We start from the raw sequence: 18,448 nt of genomic DNA, 5'->3' as shown, positions 1-18,448 counted from the left end.
TGGGTATTTTGATCATTGAGGTTCGATTGGGTATGCATGAAAGCTTGTAAGGTCTCCTCAAATGATCGCCTTGGCGGTTGTTGCTAAAACTTATTTGAACCGTGAGGAGGTCCCGAAGGCACAAATCCTGGAGGATCTTGGATTGCTGGGAACCGTGGTGGGCCTTGAAACTGGGGCTGCTGCCATGCTTGAGATTGAAACTGTGGCGGTCCCTAAGAAGATCCAGCTTCATTTGGTTGGCTCCAACGCGGTCCTGAAGTTTGCTTCCACCCCGAATTAAAAGTTGGCGGATAAGGATCATAATGTTGATTCAATACGTTCACCTCTTCCGGTGCATAAGCACTTATCACATTTTTTAGAGCTGGAATGCTTTGACAGTTATCGGTGGAATGCCCCGTAGTTTCACAAATCACACACACCTCCTCCCCATGGTTAATAGCCTTAACTTCCTTCTCTCCTCTTAGTTCCATCTTTTCTAACTTCCGAGCTAACTCTTCCAAATGAGAGTCATACTATGTATGCTCGGCCATAGAAAACTTGCCGGAGCCACTCAACCTTGGTTCCTCATTGCTTGCTCACCTGAATCTGTATATTGCCAAGTCTATGCCCAATCTACTAGAGCGTCTATTAAATCCCAAGCATCGGGATTCTTGCCCATGAAGTCACCACTTCCCATTGTATCAAGGAGTTGCTTGCTATCTCGAGTGCAACCTCGGTAAAAATAGTTAATCAATAGGTACTTGGGGAAATTATGATGGGGAATAGCCATAAGCAAATCCTTAAAACGTTCCCAATACTTGTGGAAAGCTTCCTCGTCCCGTTGCTTGAAATTCTAAATTTGGTCCATAAGTAGCTTGGTTCGGCTAGCCGGGAAAAACTTCATTGTAAAAACATGTTGGACATCACCCCAAGTTTCCAACGATTGGGGCTTCAGAGAGTTGAACCACTACTTAGCTTTGTCTTTCAAAGAGAAAGGAAATAGCCTCAGGCGAGCTTGATCAAGCTATCTTAGAACACTCACAAATGTGTAGACAGTAGTTTCAAACTCGCGAATATGGGCATATGGGTCCTCAAGCTCGCGGCCATGGAACTCAGGTATCACACAGAGGTACTCCGGCTTAAATGCAAAAGTATTGGCCGCAGTAGGAATTGGAACCACAATAGGAGATAGATGGAGAGTCCTTTCCGGATTCAGAAAGTCTCGCAACGATTGAACTGGTGGATTTGCCATTGGGCTTTAAGGAATCCGACTAGTATTACGTACCCTCAAAGGAGAAGCAGACCGATGAAGTCAATTTGATATAGGACTACGATAGACGTGGGCATGCAACCTACATAAACTAGTTAACCAGACTAGATGGGCTATGCCGCCGCCTCATTCTCAAAACAATCTCGAGGGGTTAAACCACCGCCTTGGCTATATACACAAAATGCAGTAAAATGGCAATTGATGCTCAAACTAGCTTCGTTACACCTCAAGTCGAATTGGTGGCTCAGTTAGAGGTATCAGCTAAGTTGAGTTCAAATTACACAAAGGAAAAATAAATGGAGTATTTACAATGGTTTGTCGATCCTCCAAATAAGCTATATAAAGAATCCCCAGCAACAGCGCCAAAAATGCTTAGCCAATAACCTTGCCTTCAAATAAGGTTGAAAACCCCAAGCGTAGGGCTAGATCGTCAGTAGCATAATAACCGAGAAGACCGGGATCGTACCACAGCGAATCGGAAATAGATTAATCGGATTGTAGGTTTTATAAGATAAATTTCAATGTTTAAGACGGCCAACTTGGTTTACTTTTGAAAGTGGAAATACTACGGAAAAAGACTAAAAATGAGCTTAATGAACAAAAACAGGCAAGTCTAGGGATCATCTTTCCTTTGACAAAGGCCGTGACCCGTTCTCAATTATAACTCAAAAGAGAGTCACGACCACGTGCTCACGCTCAGTAGATTTAGCTTTAAAGACTACGTTTATCAAAAGATGTGAATAATCAGAACTAATCAACTTATTTTTGCTAATGAATCTAACACGTAGGAGGCCACAAGTCCTCGGTATCTCACTTGCCAAGACCGTTTGACTAAACAACATATCTAGGAGTTAACACCCCCCGTTTAGACTAAGATGACTAGGTTAATTTAATTCTGAAAATCATGTTTATAAGTCCGAAGGTTCCAGAACCAAATAACCACCTAAGTCCTTGGAAAAGAGTAGCCCAAGGCTTAGCCAAATAACTACTCACACATAGCTAAGAGACTAGAAAGCATGCTAGAAATGATAAACATGTTTAACCGATGAAAATGGAAATAAACTTGATATTAGTAAGGATCTCAACCGTAGCTACAACATTAATGAACGAGAAAACAATAAACGACTAATACCTTAAGTAGTTCTTGAAGAAATTAGCTCAAAAGCTTGAGAGCATTAATGGAGTTCTAGGAAATTAAAAAGACTTAAAGTGATAAAGACTAGATAGATACATATTGTGAGGGGGAGCCCTATATATACACATGATCTTTCTCTCTCTACAATAGTCAAAATATTCCAAAAAACTAACCTATTAAAAGAAAGTTTCCATAGATGGAAAGCCTAAAAAAGCAACAAAAATATATGTCGAAGGCAACAGGTATCGATACCATGCAACAAAGGTATCGATACCCACTAGTTAGTGATTCCCCGTAGATGACTGGTATCGATACCATTTGGAAAAGGTATCGATACCCTTAGGGCTGGACAGCTTCTAGACCAAAATGGAACAAATGGTATCGATACCCTTATGGGAGTTAACGATAACAATGGCTAGAACTACAAATTTCCAGATGTTTGCTTCCTTCCTTGCCTTGACACCTCTCAGGCATCCTCCGGGGCATCGTCACTTGACTCTTGGGACTTGGTGGCATAGCACCACATGGCCTCGGGTGCTCGGTTACCCTCGGGACTATCCTTGGCATCAAAATACGCCTTATTTGCACGTTTCACCTATAAAACTCAATAAAACATTTCACGTGCAATATCAAATAGCAACGATAAATTAAACATAAATACGCTACAAACTAGAGGACTAAAGCACCAGGATTGCACAACATTGGGTGCTCATCATTCATCTCAGGAGAGATACATCTCTTGATGTTATTCATCTCCTCATTGAAATCTCTGTCTCCTGAGGATTGAAACAGATTTGAAAAGAAACCTTTAAGCTGGTCGTTAATTTCTACTTCCTCCGTGAACCACTGACTAGTATCATCCCTGATTTTTGACAATTGATTTCGTTGCCTCCTTTGAATGACCTTAGCGTGCAAAAAGGTGGTGGTTTTATCCCCAAAATTTAACCAGTTGATACAGGATCTTTGGTGTAAGTACATCTCCTCTCTCAAAAGAGTCAACTCCAATTCAGCTTTCTGCAAATTTTCTCTGTCAAAATCTTCTTTTGAGAAAGGTTGGAGCTACATCAGGGCTAGGCTTGCTTTGAGGGCTTTAATTTTCTCCACATTATTACCAAACTCCATTTTACTCCACGGTCTAAGGGCTTCTTTACAACTTTTCAACTTCTGGACCAGTTTGTACATAGAAGAACCCCTGGGCTCAGTTGACCAAACTCTGGATATAACTTCACGGCATTTCTCACTTGTGCACCACATGGATTCGAATTTGAAGACATAAGGGACTCGTTTTGGAAGGATACAACAATGAACAATGATAGGACAGTGATCAGAGCTAATTAAAAGTTCATGGAAAACTTGGGCATAAAGGAACAACTCTCTCCATTCCACCGTAGCCAGGGCTTTGTCCAATCTTTCCCTAATATTGGATTCTTCACCTTGATTGTTTGACCGAGTGTAGGCAGGGCCTTTAAACTTGAGGTCCATAATCGCACAATTTGAGATAAAAGATTGGAAGCGCTCAATACGAGGTCTAGAGCACTCCCCTCCCCCTTGCTTCTCCTAAATGGAACCAATTTCATTAAAATCACCCACACATAGCCATGGATACTCATTCTCACTAGCCAGAATTTTAAGATAATCCTAGAAAATTACTCTTTCTTGCCTTCTAGGGGGGACATAGATAAAAGTACTCAGCCATTTCTCTTGAACATCAGGCTAGGAAATAATGCATCTAATAATGTTTTTAGACTTCATACGCACCTCAATGTCCACTTCATCTTTCCACCATAGAGCAAGACCCCCAGAGAGTCCAACGGGATCCACGTAGCAAAAATTCGGAAACTGAATTACCTTCTAATTTGTTCTAGGGTATTCCTATTATTCTTGGTTTCCATAAGAAATACCACTAGGGGACAATGGGTTGTACACAACCCTCATAAGATCTGGACCGTCAGGGGACGCCCCTACCCCTGAACATTCCAGCTGAGAATCACCATTGAGATTGTGGCTGTTCGAGGCCAGCCACCAGTGCCTTTTCTGATGGGACAAGGGTTCAGAGATCCCCTGAGCTTTACTTCCTTCCCTGGATAGATTGACCCCATTGCTGGATTGAAAGATAACAACCTCAACCAAATTTTGGTCCCCGACATCAATCTCCTTTTTCCCCCTGGGGTTACATTTCCTAGAGTGACTTGGGTTGGAACGAAGGACTTTGGTTGAGGGGGGTTTTTCATTGTGTTGAGTGGAGGTGGGGACGGGTAAAGGTTGCTCGATTTTTGGTTGCTTGGATTTGGGATTGTTTTCTAGGGCAGAAAGAGCTTTCCTCTTTAGAGAGAGGGAGATATCCATAAGGGTGGGATTAGAAGGTTTAGGTGGGCTAAGGGAGTGGGCTGTGGCATCAATGCATGCCAAGGTTGGGCTAGATGGCATGAGGGAGAAAATCTGATTGAGGCTAGGGGCTTTTGGACTGTCAGGTGGCTCAGTAACGAAATAGGTTTGGTTAGGACCCATATGGTTGGTAAAGATTGGATTGGGTTTTGGAATAGAGTAGGTATTTAAACTGGGTTCAGGTATGCCTTTGTATAGCTCCGAGGATGGGGGTAGGATGGTAATAATATCTTTTGGCAATGTATGGTTTATATGAGGGGATAAGGTCAAAAGGGAACCAAGGAGGTACGAGATTGATTACTTGGTGACGGCGAGCTAGTGCCATCTATCCCATTCAGGGATATCCAAGAATTGGAATGGATTGAGGCGCACTCATTCTCGTCCCTTCCGTACGAACTTGTCGAGTAATAGGAGGCTCCACTCGCCCACTGGGGTTGTTTGCACACGCCCCATAATCACCATGGTATTCCAGCCGCTACCTAAGGAGATTCTCCACCCTAATCGCCGCCTTATCCACCTGCTGTTTGAACTCTTTCACTGGAATGGGCACACGTCTGGCCCTACTAGTACGCAAATCAGCCCTGTAGCAAGCAGTTTTCCCTACCTCTCGAGGAACGAATCTATAACCCTTCTTTTCATGACCAACTCATTGACAAGCATAGCAAAAATCCGATAGCTTCTCGAATTTGTAAGAAATCCAAAGATAAGAGTTCTATGGGTTCTTCTTTCAAAGCCAAAATCCTTTTGGTAGAGGGAGAAACATGTTTGTTTCCACCCTTACTCGAAGAAAGCTGCGATGAAGAAGCAAACCGTCTGGAGCTCTTTCAATGGCCAGAAGCTTGTCAAAATGTTTACCAATGATCTCAGCATTAACCCTAGACATTTTATCCATTGGAAGCCCGTGTATTTGAACCCAGAATGGGCACGATGAGAAATCTAGGTCTGAAATCACCTCCCCGTTTGCCAAAGGTTTAAGGACCAGAAGGTTATTCATAATCGACCTGGCCACACCACAAGAAAATTCACATATAATAGCTTGCGAAAAACGCTGTGAAAAGTTAAAGACAGCGTTTTCAGGAATGCTGTATTAGCCCCTGTTATTAAAAGGTTCAAACTTTTTATAGCGTTCTTTGATAGCTGTCTTTGAGATACTTCTAATAGCGCTCAAAGAACGCTATCTTTGACAATCTTTTAATAGCATAGAATGCTGTCTTTGAATAGCATAGAACGCTGTCTTTGACAATCTTTTAACAGTGTTCTAAGAACGCTGTCTTTGGTATGCTTTTAATAACGTTTTGTGCATGCTGTATATGTTTGAGATTGTTTTAAATAACATTTTTGTGATTGCACCCTCCTTTAATATTGTTATTAATCACATTCAACATGGATAGTAAAACAATTTTTTAGAAAAAAATTCCAAATACTAATCTAAAACACTTCAATGCCGCCAAAGTAATTAAACAAATTCATTTAATGGAGTAAATATTCATTACATGAAAGGGTTGCAAAATTACAATGACCTAATTCATACAGTACTACCAAGATCTCCAATGGCACAAATGGTAGCCGTGAACAAGATGAGTTATTGAAAATTTCTTATATTGCAAACTTGTTTGTCGTTCAAGTTTTGTCTCTTTTCCCTCCCAAAGCCAAGCACTTCTATAACGCCCCGAATTTTGGGTACGTTAAAAGACATTTTATTGATAAAACCAAATGGAGTCTAGCTCTTATTACATCATAATTCTCATCAGAGTACTTTAAAACAAACAAGGAGGGAACTAGGGTTCCTAACTACTGCTCTGCTTCTTCCTCCATCCTGGCTAGCTCCTCGGCTCCGAAGGCCTCCAAGGTGTACATCTCACCCTGTTCATCTATGAGGTCTGACACATTATACCGGCGTCACCACCAATATAATATGTCAGGGTGACCAAAAGGTAACACCGTGAGCTACAACGCTCAATAGGAAATCCTTACCCACTAACCCATAACTTACAAACAACAAGCTATAATAAAACATCTATTTCCACATGATACATATATACGCAGCTAACAATGACACATCCACATTCGTTTAAACAACTATCGTTGGTGTCCAAGATTTTTCGTGTTTTTCCTACGCGACTCGTCGTAGACTGTGTCAACATTTTCATTTACAAATCAACCTTTCAAAAACCATTTTTGTTAAACACACCCAACCTCGGTTCCGCCGTTCCGGGTTCCCGAGTATCCTCACAATGGTTCCGTCGTCCCGGGTTCCCATTGGCACACATTGCATTGGCTCCGTACCGCGGATAACCAAGCCACACACCCAACCTCGGTTCCGCCGTTCCGGGTTCCCGAGTATCCTCACAATGGTTTCGCCGCACCGGGTTCCCATTGGCACACAAAACTTGCATTGGCTCCTCTCCACGGATAACTAAGCCATATTACCAATGAGGCTACCACATCCGGCCACATTGGCAATCTTCACAATGGGCTACCAAGTCCGGCCACATTGTGGTTTTCACAATCCACGCAATGGGCTACCAAGTCCGGCCACGTTGCAGTTTTCACAATCCACACAATGGGCTACCAAGTCCGGCCACATTACGAGTTTTCATACACACAACGGGCTACCAAGTCCGGCCACGTTGCGGTTTTCACAATCCACACGATGGGCTACCACGTCCGGCCGCATTGTGGGTTTTCATACACACAATGGGCTACCAAATCCGGCCACATTGTGGTTTCAAAACACATCTCATCATTATCCACACCCTAGGTGTCATGTTTTTACTTTCTCGGTTTTCGTGTCTCGTTTACATGCAAAGACTCCACGGTAGGATAAAATTAAGCATGAAACAATCTAACAAGATTATCCAACTCAATTCTACTTTATCATGCTCAATCACCACTTACAGCATAACGCCACATGTACGGACGCCCTTGGAGTGTATCACTTATGCTTATTCAAAGCACAACGCCACATGTACGGACGCCTTTGGAGTGAAATCACTTATGCTTTATCACCACAAGTAATACAAGTAATTCATATATGCATGCTCATAACCATCTTAAATATAAAAAATACAACTACTTCGAGATAAGTAAGTAAGGATGCACTACATATAATTAGGAGTAGTAGATAGGGAGAATCTACCGTTCTTCTTGGCGGTAGTAACGGCTTACGGATGGTAATTGGCGGTCGGACGGAGTAACTTCCTACGGTGGTCTCCGGTAGCTTCGGAAGAGAAAGGTCTCTCTCAAAACCTAATCTTGACTAAACTACTTAAGCTTTTTGGATCGAAGGGTGGTCGAGTGGCGGCTTAGTGGCGGCTTAGGTTGAGTTTCTTGAAGAACTCAAGAACAACCAAGAACAAAAGAAAGAACAAAGAAAGAACACAATTTTTCTAGAGAGAGAAGTTGCTAGGTGAAGGTGTGAGTTGAATGAGAAACATGGGGTCCTATTTATAGGAAAAACCTTGGCTCTCTCTCTTCTCTTCAAGGCCGCCCCCCCCCCCCCCCCCCCCCCCCCCCCCTCCATAGCTCACAATTTGACACTTGTCAAGCAACCTTTGAAAGATCAAAGCCTAACCCTAGGCTTGCATGGCTAGGATTTGTACCAAGGATTTGATTATGGAAGATTTGTTGGAAGAAAAGAGACAATGGTACAAGATTTGGGTATTAAACAATCCTAGAAGTACAATGGGAGATAGATTTAGGCTAGGAAGAATATTACCCAAGGATTTGAAAGGATGAGGAAGGTCAAGTCAAGGTACAACCAATCTTCCTCTCTCTTTCCTCCTTCCTCTCTCTCTTTCTCCCTTTCGGCTCACTCTCTCTCTCTCCTCTCTGCATCTCTCTCTCTCTCTCTCTCTCTCTCTCTCTCTCTCTCTCTCTCTCTCTCTCTCTCTCTCAAGTACACTTATATATATATGCATATATATTACAAAGGTACAAAGTACTAGATTAAAGAAGTCCAATTTAGGCACATGTTTGATTAAACAAATAGACTAGTGTACTAATGTACTCTAGGAAGATCAACTCCCCAATAAATTAATCCAATTGGGTACAAAACCCCAATATAAAATATTATTAAGGTACCTAGGAAATCTTAGGCTTTTAAGACTACTAAGTACTTACATAATAAAATATAGGTTCTTCATCACATGGGGTTTTAAGAAAAAGAATAGTTTAATAAACCCATGTACTTAGTTGAAAGAACAACCTATTATCCAACGGATAATAAATCCCCTAACATTTATTGTCCAATGGACCATAGCTACAAGGAAACTTTTATAGTAAAATAATCAAAAAGTAATTTAAAGTAAATTATAAAAGTCTATAATAGTACTTTGTTCAAATCTTTCATTAAACCCTTTTTAATATAAAGAATTGGGTTTCTATTATCCAATAATAGTTCTCCTAACTTTTATCGTCCAATGGACAAAAGTTAAAAGGAAACTTTTATTTTTAAAATAATCAAAGTCCTTTAAAGCATGTGACAAAAGCCCTATTTTTAAATATAGGTGTGGTACCAAGTACCCCAATTAAATAAAAGGCTAGGATTCTCCCCATTAGTTTATAATAGAGTACAAGTACTAGAAAATCTAGGGTTTAGATATACCCCAATAGTTTGATGCATAAAAGTACATGGGAATCCAATCTTGATTATAAAAATAGAACTTTGTACCTTGGTAGGAAGATTTAGGCTATTACCCAAAGGGTAATAATTCTCCTAGCGGTTAATGACCAAAGGATAAAAGAAGTACAAGTACTTTTATACTTAAAATAAGATTTTGAAAAGACTACATGTACTTTTAGTCAAATATTATAATGAAAAGCTTATTGTCCAATGGACAAAGATTACCCTAACCATTATGGACCAATAGGTAAAGGTTAAGGTTCAAAAGGTTCAAAAGGTTCATCTAGTAATTAGGTGAGTTGGTTGCTCGGTTCCTCCAACTAGTTGGTTAGAAACTAACTAAATTGATCAAGTAGGGTTTCTAGTCGAGAGTTTAACCAATGACCAAAATCTAACTACGATGAAATTAACAAGAAATCATATAGCCACTCAAGAGAAAATAAGTAATTCAAATAAAATTCAAATATTTAACGAAATTTTTACTGACCAAAAATCAGGGTTGTTACAACTTCGAATTGCTCTAATCTTCTTGATTCCCTGTGGTACAAAATTTTGGATCAAAAGGTGTAGAATAAGCTGATGATTCATGAAGATACCTCATAGTATGAAAGCGCAAGCATAACTGAATAAATGGATCACTATAGAAGGGCATCATGATGCAAAATATAACTTACAATAGCAGGGGTGGATTTGTGCCATGGCCATTGTTTGCCATCTTGGGGTTGTGGTGGTGTCTTTGTTATGATTGCCGAACCACCAGAAGTGTGGCAAAGTTGCCTCTCCATTTTTTCCTTTGACCTTCGACATATCCAAAAGGGGGAAGAGGAAAGCAATCAAAAAAGCACATAAGTAGTGAACTAACGAAAAAAGCCTCAATAGAACAAGAAGGCACAAATCTTCATCTACCTATAACTTCTGTGACTCTCACTAGAAACAAGCAGCCTCAATAGAACTACAAAGCACATAAGTTTTGAAGATAGAGTAATTGTCCTTTGACCTGCAATTCATGAACTACAAAGGTCATCAGAATCTAAAGGTAAGCATATAACCAACACCCCATACATTGATGTTGTTTTTGTTTGCTAGGGTGGGAATGGAGGAGTGGAGCAAAAACAGTTGACAGTTACAAGGAGTGAAAGAGCATCAATGGAGCATAGTTTTTTTTTTTTTTCCATTCAAGTGAAAGCATGCTTGCCACATAAATTGCAGTAAAATTACACAAAAAAACAGATTGCAAAAAACAGCCAACAATCTCCACCAAAATTGCAATTCAATTTGGACACACACACACACAAAACAATTGTTGCACTTCCCTAGCAATGTGCACTAAAACTGCATTCAAACTCTACTAAAAAGTGCATTCAAATTGCACTACAAACTGCATTCAAACTGCACTTAAAACTGCACCATAACAGGTTTTTAATACTTGAATAGAAACTGCATTCAAACTGCACTTAAAAGTGCATTCAGGTTTCTAATGCTTGAATAGTCCATAATTCTCAATAAACTAAACAGTGACACCGGCCATAACAAAAATAAACATAGCATTGCAAACATGACAAGTAGAGCAGACCTGACCTTAGTAAAGGAAATACACTCAACACTCTATCCTTGCTTGAACACATGCACATATATATACATGCACAGTAGCCCAAAACCAGACGCAGAATGGGAAACCCAAAAGGATTCCGAGTGTGAGTAAATAGTGAATGTAATACATCAAATTTTTTTATTACTACAAACAGATAATGTTTAATAGGTCCCTTTTTTGACCAACATGATGAGATCCAAGCAGCTACTAAATTAGAGCTTTAATGATATTTTTGAAAGTCCTTACAAATGCTACAAACAAACAGTAACTAAGTCAGTGAGTACAGTTGGGCTAAATCAGACAAGGGGAGTTCATCAACCTTAGTTTATCTGAAGAAGTCAATTGTAGAAGGACAACAAATACGAAATACCAAAAAAGGAAACAAAAAAAAACATAAGGCAGCAATAGAATTACCAATCGCTTGTTAATGGATGTCGACTCATGGATGGAACATAGTGGGTGGGAGCCAGATCACAGCCCTTATAATTCTTTAGGTCCTCATCTGTACAATTGAGAAGCCTCGTGATATTCCCAGGTTGGCCATTCGTATGGAAGCTGTGAATGAGTCCCACAGTTTGCCAATCAAAGTAAGGAGTACACTCTGTGGAAAAAACGGTAGGTCAACAAAAGTTTTGCTCCTTAAGAGGCTCAAGTATTTTGACCACTTTGGCTTTGGGCAGCCACGTGTGGCATGTTGTAACAAAAGACCCTCATTCAAAGTGTTAATACATTCTATATTCAAGAAAAGTGCTCTCCGTCTATTTGGATCAACTTCCATTGCTTTATCTGCATAGAAAATGTGCAAGTTTCCAGATCACAACCAAAGCAGAAAAAAAAATTGAACATAAATAAGGAATTGGAATGCAGTCCATGGATAAGACTACCTATTAGTCTCAACCCCTTACTGATTAATAATAACCAAGTGAGCGACACACTTTATAAGTTGATTGAGCTACCATGCATTGAGCCTTCAACACTCAACCCCAAAAGACAAACACTCCTGCTTGTTTCTTAGGTCGGTTGTCCTCTATGAATAATCTTCACTCTTTTATTTGAATATCAATCACAGAACAAGATGTAATTGACAACTCTTCAAGAATGTCGTGAGCCGTGAGACTCGTGACCAATGCAAATAATCAAACCTGTAATGGGAAATCTCACCAATGCAGTATCTCTTCCAATCAGTATTAGGAACTAGGTCAAGTTACCATCAGTAGTGTTTGAAACGAAGGTAAATCACTGAGTGACTTTATCAGTATGGTTTCATATTCAGGTGATTACTCAAGCATCAAATAAAAATTAATGTGCTAGCATCCATTAAGCATGCCACAAAGATGGGAAAAGGTCCCACAAGGGAATTGCCACCAATTTTCTCGTCAGGTTCAAAGTTTTAGTATACAAGAAAGCAGTATGGACTACAGAGCTTACAATCACTAAATCATTTGGTTGAGGTCCGCTAAAGGCCGCCTTACACATTTTCATGCAGTTACTTCACAAGATTAACAAGAGTAGTAAACAGACAAGATAGAATTAAAAGACATCCTTTAAGACACAAATCCCATAATTTTACAAATGCCAACACAGGTATTGTACCATGCATATAACTTACTAACAGTAAGATTGATATGGCCATAATCAACAATATGGGGCAACCAAATAATTAGGCATAAATATGATATGCATAAAAGGGAGTCAACAAATACAGTCATATTCAGAGCAGCATCAATGCAGCACTGATCGCAAATAACAACAAACAGAAGCAGCCAATATGTACAAAACAGAAACATAAGAGCAATAAGGTTATCTATCATCACATAACTCAACCACATGTACACAACAGAAAGAAAGTTTTCATTTCAATTTTTCAACAGTCGTACACCCCTCGGGAGTGGTAGAAGTGATTTCCAAAGATGTCCTATAAAACAACTATGCCACAGGAATGGAGTTGGCCCCAAGCATTCGTCATATCATTTTCTACCATGGTTTTCTCAAAGTCTACAGAGTTCAGTTGCACCCACTAGAATGCATGTTACCTTTCAAGGATAAACATGAAGTAGTATTAAACACCCAATAATAAACACCCATTGCTCATATAGCTAACAAAATGAGTATTAAACTTTAAAACCTATTAAAGTAACAAAAAGGAAGCAAACCTTACTCATATAGTATCAACTCTGTTTTTAGATAAAACAAATCCCAAAATGGCAAAATTTGAAGTCATCCAATTGCCTATAGGCCATATACCCTGACAAAAAACTTGATTAAGAGGAACCCAACATATGATGTTTGACATTCTCTTGAATGGAACTAGAGTAGAACACTCTCAACGAGTCAAGGTATCAATTCTTCTCCGCGAACTCATAAATTACTCTTAAGCACATAATGAAATCCAAGCCATATATAAAATTTATACAAACCAGGAGTTTATGTAGGGCTAGATAAGAGAACTAGGGTTTACACTTTGGGTTTAATTTCTGGAAACAACTGAGGGTTTTTGAATCTGATTTTTCTCTAGAAAAAATCTAGGGTTTTCTGAAATTGGTAGTTATAGATTTCTCCGTATATGTATAGCAAGAGAGGCTGAGGCCGAGAGAGAGAAATAGAGAGGGAAACAACCAGGTTGTTGTATCTGTGGCGTGCTGTTGCTACTTGTGGGTTCTCTGAAATTGGGCTTGATTTCTGGAAACTTCTCTCGCTCGCAAATGGCGAAGACTAATGGTGCTTAATCCTCGTATTCCTGTGTCACGACACACCTACAGATCGACTAACAAGGGAGAAGGAGGAGAGTGGGAGGAAGGGGGAAAGGGGGAGACGAAGGTTTTCAGAGAGAGAGACCTTGTTTGTGTCAACACCTTTCTTGATGGTGTCGAAATCTGAAGATCTCCTCACCCAATTTGGCGTCGCCAACTTGATCGAAACTCTTCATTTCTGATACAACGAAAAAACTGAGCCGATTTCTGTGTTTCAACGCCAACAAAGAAGAAGATTTTCGCCTCTGATTTCAGAGGAAAGAATGAAATTTTAAGAAGGGGGTGTGCGATTTAGGGCTTTCAAGTAAAGTAACTTTTGTGGAACGCTATTATTCACTATGAATGCTATAGTAATTTCGACGCGAGTTTTTCCGCCGCTCCTTTAACACTGAAAACTGTAATTGGTTCTCTTTCATAGCATTCTTAAAAGAACGCTGTGAGATAGTGCTATAAAAAGCCATCTTTGTTGTAGTGTGGGGCCTTCCTTAGCAACCTCGTCGCGATCTGCATAATCCTCAAAGCAAAAGAGGAAAACATTGGTACTCCACTGAGTTAGAGTGAACTCAGCACGGGTTTTCCATGTCACGCCCCCGATTTTCAACATAATTAAATAATACATTTTAATAAAAGAGTCTCGCATATCTTACATATTACCCAAAAGAGTTCCCACATGTCTTAAATTACAAATCAAGTCCCCAAGATTAAAGTCTTACAACTTTGGCACTCTGGCCCCAAATATACAGACATACAAGTATGAACCTGTTTAGAATATTACAAACGTTTAGTCAAAAGGATTGAAATTATAAGTTACAAATACATCTCAGTCAAAATAATGTTAATACAAAGATGCTAAGTAACTACATGAGAATAGCTTCCAAAAAGTCTTTCATTCCCAAACACACGTTGCATGCAAGCTATTATCCAGCATTTTGTCCTGAAAGAAAGATTAGGTTGAGCTACACTAGCCCAGTAGGAAAATCTTTACCAATTCTATGCATAAATATGAAGCCAAGTGCAAAATGAGATGACAAGGAGATATAGTTCAATCAAGAGATAACAATGAACTCATAGGTGTATCAACATTCATTACAATCATTCAAGGATATGCCATTATCACAAATGGCTGTAGGTGGACAAATTCAAGTAGTGCTCTGAATAGCACTGGAATGCAACGGCTTCACGTGCCTCTTGACCGGAACCCTAATTTGTCAATGAAACCTTTGTCCTGCAAAACAGACAAGGAGTGAGTGCACCTTTGCCTCTCGTGGCAAAGGCCCTCCGATGCCTTTATTAGTATTTCGTACTAAAGAAACCCTAATTATCAGTAGGAGAATATCGAATAATACAATGTATTGCGTACCTCTTTTCTCTAGGTTTACCTCATATTTATAGATTTATGGATGCTTGTTGCCCAAGTATCCATATTGCCCTAGGTTTCCTACCTCGTATAGGAAAACTAGGATCTCTTGGATTCTCGTTCCCTTATCAGTTTATTTCCTTAATCCTTGTAGGACTCTTTCCAGAACAAGCCGAACATCCCATACTCGTTGGGTATCTTTCTTAGATCCTATATTCTTGGGATCTCATCCCTTAACGGAATACCAATGATTCTGGACCCTTCTAGAATGTTCTCTCTAATAGGACTTCTCTCTTTGTTCGGCCATCTCATGGCCGAACAGACGGCCTGGACCAGTTACTTCACATGTAACTGGTCCTTTGTCAACGATTTGGACCATTTCCTATTTAAGGAACTCTCCTCCTGTTCGGCTCTCTCTTCGCCGAACAAGATACCTGATCAGTGGCATCACATGTCACTTTCCTTGTATTTGGTCCAATAACATCTCGTGTTTTACTGAACCAAGATTTCGTACAACCTCTCTGGACCCATGACTTCTCATGTCACTGGTCCATAGTGCGTTGACTTTTTCCTTCACCGTGCTTGGGCTCTTCTTGGGCCTGTTCGGGAATACCTCCCTACAATTGCTCCCCAGCCTTACTCGTTTATGTTGTACTCAGATGACGAGTAAAGCTCTTTTACCGAGCAAATTCATTTTGTCCCTGCACCCTATTTCATAGATTGGTGCAATTGTTCATCATTTTGCCAAGGCGAAAACTTCTTTTCGTTTGGGCGTCACAAGCTTTTAGCCCTAATCTTTACACGTGTCGATCATTGTATTGCTCACATTTAATGCGGACAGACGTGTTTTGGGGAACGGAACACTCAAACGGCGTCTAGGGTGACGTTTCACGTACGCCACCCTACTTTTAGGGTATTTTTGGGTTTTCGTCCCATTTTCAAAACCCCAATCTTTCTCTTAGACTCCCTCTGCAGAAAAAAGAAGTTTCAAGCTTTTACCTGCCATTGAAGCTCTGTTCATCATTTCAAGGCCTCCTCCTTTCTGCTTTTAGGGATTCCATCGACTAATTTCGTAAGTCACCATTCTTCTTCTTACTGCTCCATTTCTCTGGTGGATTGTTTACAATCTCTTTAGGGTTTCATCGTCCCCTTTTCTCTATACTTTTCAAAGTATCAAAACCATTTCTGATCTATGGGGAGATTTCGGAGGCACTGTAATACTCCTCAAACCATGGCAAATTTTAGATCTCGTTACGAGATTCCTGACAACGTAGCTACTGTTCTGGCTCCTGAGGATGCCATTCGTGAAAGTTTTGATTTTGACACCCTTCACATTCCAGTAGTGGCCATCGTTGAGGGCAGGGTTAGGTTTCCCTTGGCTCCCCTGCTTCGCCAAGTCCTAGCATATTATAGGCTTTCCCCAATGCAGGTTTCTGCTAATTTCTTTCAAGTAGTTATGGGTATAAATGCCCTAAATCAGATGTTAGGGACCTCTCTAGGTTTGTACGACATTCATCATTTATACAGTATCTCCAGAACCGGGGATGCCCTTACATATTACTTAAAAAGTAGGGATTCTAGAAAGAAACTTGTCCTTGAACTCCCTGACTCTGCTCGAGGGGATGACGACGACTTTCTGATCGTTACGGGCAACTTCGAACCCAGAGATGAGGACGGCCAAGTGATTGGTTTTCATGCCCCTCACGTATTTGGGAGCCCACGTCAGTGCTTTCCTCTTAATTCGTATGTTCTTCCTTTTTTCATAGGAAAAGCTTTTTCATGCTTCTAATTATTTGTACTTTGTTTATGTTTCAGCTTCAAACATCAATCGAGGCTATAATATCATAACCCCTCAAGTTCATGTAGCAGATATCAGACGAGCACTTGCATTCAGCGGTGAAGGGACATACCTTGCAGGCCGAGCAAGAGCAGCTCAGGTACTTCTCAGCTACAAAGCCTCGTACGGTGGGTTTATTGATCGGCGAACCCGTGCAGCCGAAAATCCCGTTATTGCTGGTCCTTCAAGACCAGTCCCCGAACAAGAAGAAAAGCATTCTCGGACACCTCCAATCTCTGACGAACCGATCCCTCTTGCTGAGGAGGCTTCCATTTCCACATCTAGCTCTTCTTCCAGTGGTTACACCCCCTCACCTCCGGAGATGAACCGGCCAATTGACTTAGGCAGCCTTCTCACCATTCCTGGTCGAGGTCGTGGCATTGGTCGGGGCCAAAGTGGTCAAGGTTGTGGTCGTCGCCCCCAGACTCAAACCGATGCTCCCCCAGGATTTTCTCCAGGAGAAATTGAAGCCCTTCATCATGAAAAACGTCAACTTGTGGAAGAATCCCAAGATAGACCCCCACCATCCTCCTCATCTCCTGCTCCTGCGTGGGCTCCCTTTTTCTCTCACGGGAACCGAGCTATCACTGCTCGGGACAGTGTTGAGACTGATAGGATTGCACTTGCATTATCCCAAGCCTTCTTGTTGCCTGGAGATATGCAGAAAGAAGTTGCAATGTCGCCTGACAATCTCCTGAGCTCCTTTATGTCCCATAATGCCAAGGTAAATTTCTCTTTGTAATTCATATCGTTTGGTATCTATTTTTATCTGTTTTGAACATTCCAAGTGATGCAAAAGATGGTGGCCATGGCTCAGAAGCTCAGCCAGTCCGAGCCCCAACGCGCCAAACTTGTCAGTGAGAACACCAAGTTACAACGTACCATTATTAGGCGAGAGAGAGAGAGAGAGAGAGAGAAACCAAGCCCTGGGGGTAGCTGATGGACTCAAGGGACAACTGAAGGGGGCTGAGGACAGTCTGAATCAAACTCTGAAAGAACTCGAGGCAAGCCAGACTGAGGCCAAAGCTGCATTTGAAAAGGGATACAACGAAAGAATCAAAGTTGCTACAGAAAGCTACACAAACCAGATGCCTGGAATTCAGGACCAAGTTTGGGTGGCTTCCTGGACATCCTGCCTTGCAAAAGCTGAGATTCCTGAATCATCTCCCCTTTGGACCAACATAGAACTACCAAGTGCTGCTGCTAGTTGTGAGGAAGATATTGCAGAGGAGAGAGATGAAGAGCAGGCGGTGAACGTGTCTGAACAACCTGTTACTGAAGTGGAACCTCATAATGATATGACCAACCCTGGCCAAAAGGAAGTCAGTGGTGGTCAACTTGGAGATGAAAATACCACAGAAGACTTAACTGCACCAGCAGCTCCTACAACTGTTCAAGATCTCACTGAAGATGAATGAGTTCAATCTTCTTTTTCTGTTTGGCATCTGTTTTGAATTGTTCCCTTCAAGATGCAATTTCCAAATGTTGGGTTTTTTCATGGGTGTTTGAAACGTTTAAGT

General features: G+C 40.8%; 1 long non-coding RNA gene across 1 annotated transcript; it reads right to left on the bottom strand.

Annotated features, from left to right (window-relative positions):
* Nucleotides 1-9,900: 9,900 nt before the first annotated feature.
* Nucleotides 9,901-14,178, bottom strand: LOC131320373 (uncharacterized). Its single transcript, XR_009198206.1, has 3 exons — nt 13,601-14,178; nt 10,068-10,390; nt 9,901-9,930 (listed from the first exon to the last, which is right to left on the bottom strand). It is a non-coding gene; the product is annotated as an uncharacterized LOC131320373 (long non-coding RNA).
* Between the last annotated feature and the right edge of the window lie 4,270 nt (nt 14,179-18,448).

Source organism: Rhododendron vialii, chromosome 3a (assembly GCF_030253575.1).
Source record: "Rhododendron vialii isolate Sample 1 chromosome 3a, ASM3025357v1".
In the NCBI taxonomy this organism is placed as follows: Eukaryota; Viridiplantae; Streptophyta; class Magnoliopsida; order Ericales; family Ericaceae; genus Rhododendron; species Rhododendron vialii.
Note: the sequence above shows the minus strand (reverse complement) of the source record. Positions and strands in the feature narration are given on the sequence as shown.